This window comes from Condylura cristata, unplaced genomic scaffold, assembly GCF_000260355.1.
Source record: "Condylura cristata isolate star-nosed mole 26May11 unplaced genomic scaffold, ConCri1.0 scaffold00096, whole genome shotgun sequence".
In the NCBI taxonomy this organism is placed as follows: domain Eukaryota; kingdom Metazoa; phylum Chordata; class Mammalia; order Eulipotyphla; family Talpidae; genus Condylura; species Condylura cristata.
The window spans coordinates 140,724-143,209 of NW_004567197.1; positions in this window are offsets into that span (position 1 = coordinate 140,724).

Genomic DNA, 2,486 nt, shown 5'->3' on the forward strand with positions numbered 1-2,486 from the left:
ATTAATTAATTTGTGCTTACAGAACTGGGGTACAGGCCAGAGGAGCAGGGACAGTGAGAGGCTTCACCAGAGTGGGGAGCAGAACAGGCAGATCGAATAACTACACTGCTGAGGGGAGCAGCAGGCAGGTCAGGAGAGGTCTGCTGGGCCATGTGGGTCAGCTCCAGGGCTGGGGACTTGGACTGAAGTGGCTGCAGCTAGCTTGCAGTGCTGTGTCCTAACTCACTGTACCACCAGGGAGAGCCCAACAGATAGAAGTTTTCTAAACAAGTCACTTCTCTGGTAGACATGACTTTCTTGCTAAATTTTATCTTGCCTGGGAAGAATATTTGCTGGAATGGAAAAAAAAAATATTGGGAACCCATAGAGTGGGCTTCTTTGAATGCAGTGACCTGTGACTGAGCGTGCCTTGTGGGAGTCTGGAAGCTGCACCCTTGGGAACTGTTGTGAGAGGCACTGGCTCCAAGGACCTGTGGACTCTCAGCCAGGGTAAACACTACACACAGGTGTAAATTCATGTCCTTACAGCTAAGCTATCATTTGGGAGTTATAGAAAATCTCCCTCTGAAGACAAACATTTGAAATTTCCTTCTTGACATACTTGTCTGTAGCTTCGCACCACCCCTGCTCTTCTGGCCTGGACCCCAGTTCTGTGTGAATAAATAAATAAAACAAAACAAACAAACAAAAGGAGTAAATATCTGCTTCCTGTGGCGTCATCATCCAGTCACTCCACAATGAAACAAGTGAGGGTCTGGGCTGTCTGCTGCCCCTGTGGGCACTGCCCACGCTGCCCACGGCCAAGGGACAGCTCAGACACACCGGCCTGAAGTAAGGTTATTTTATAAGCTTATAGATAACTTCTCTGTGTTTATTTTTTCTTTTTTACAATGAACAATATCATGTAAATTAAAAAAACAGTCAACATGGAAAATTAAATCATTTGAAAGTCAAAAAAAATCTATAAAAATTGTAGAAGAGGAACTGATTGACTTTTGGGCGCCTGCAACGTAATTTTACATTACTTAAAGTTCACTAGACACAAAATCTCATGATTTAGTCAGAACTGGAGGCTCAAATTATAATTATTCTTGGGGAGCTCATTAAATTTAAATATTGTACTCACTATAATATTAGGGAAATAATTAAAAATAAAATAGAAAAAAATAAGTAAGCCTCATTTTAATTGTAGCTTTGCCTGAATTTCCCACGGTCATCATCTCAATTGCCCTCCAATATATTAAGCAGAGATGCTATAACCTAAGAACTAACAAATTAAAATTAAGTGTAATATTTAGCACTCACAAACTGTCTTGATATAATGGCATTGTATAAGCCCTCAGGCAGTAGTTACCTGGTATAATCTAGGCTTAAGTAAATTAAAACAGGGCTTTTGGGATGTGTGCTTCTATATCAAAGCTGACTGACATGGAGGTGATTACTCCCACTGCTTTTCCATTATATAGGTCAGTTTTATCTTGTCTTCAATCTGGAAAAACAATGTGCCTCAGGGTGGGTTACTGCAGCCTTGATGCCCCTTTCCACTTGCTGAGCCCCTCAGCCCAGTGCCCCATATTATTAAAATTGCTGATTCCACCCAGTTATCAATCAGCAACACTTTACTCATGGATTTGGCTAATAGTTCAGGGACTATTTCAATAGCCTATCAAGTACAGTTTGCCTTCACCATACACCTTTTCTAGATTGTGAGCCACAAAGTACCCAAAGATATGCCCCATTGAAGCATCAAAGTCCTAGTTAGGCTCTCCTGAAAATAGAGGCTCTCATGCACCCTGAGCATGGGACCCTCCTGCACCAGACTGCCCCTTATTCTTTGGGTCATGGAAAGCATTCCACTAAACTTAGCATGGCCACCAAGACCTTCCACAGGCAGGACTGGGTCAAACCTGGGCCCACCAGGATGAGGGGTTTACAGTGTCCTTAGTCCTCTACCTGATGTCTTGCACACTTCCCTCCAACCCCCCACCTCCTGGGCTACCTAGGGAGCACTTGGGAGTAGCTGAGGAAACAGCACAGGGAATTCTTGGACGTTACCGCCAACATCATACATGATGGGCTCAGGGAAAACTGCTGATTTCCATCTCTTAGCCAAAATGTTCTTGAAAAAGGATGGGACCCAGGGAACAACACACTTGGCCAAACTTTAGGCAGTCATCTCAGCCCGGGGTGTTCTGAACTATGAATGCCTCATCCTCACATTTATTACAAAATGTGGGAACATTGCCTGAAAATTGTCCCCTTCAGGGTAAAGAACCCTGGGAATCTTTTTCTTCACAGATCCCCGAAATCCACATCACATGTCTCCAGATATACTAAGGCTATACTAGTAGGCTTTACCAATATATTCCTACTCCCTTTGGAGTTACAGACAATACTGACAGGAACCAAAACACCCATTTCCTTTTTCAAAATTCAACTCTAGGCTCTTGGAAAATATTTTCCCAAGGAGTTTCATGCCCCTGATA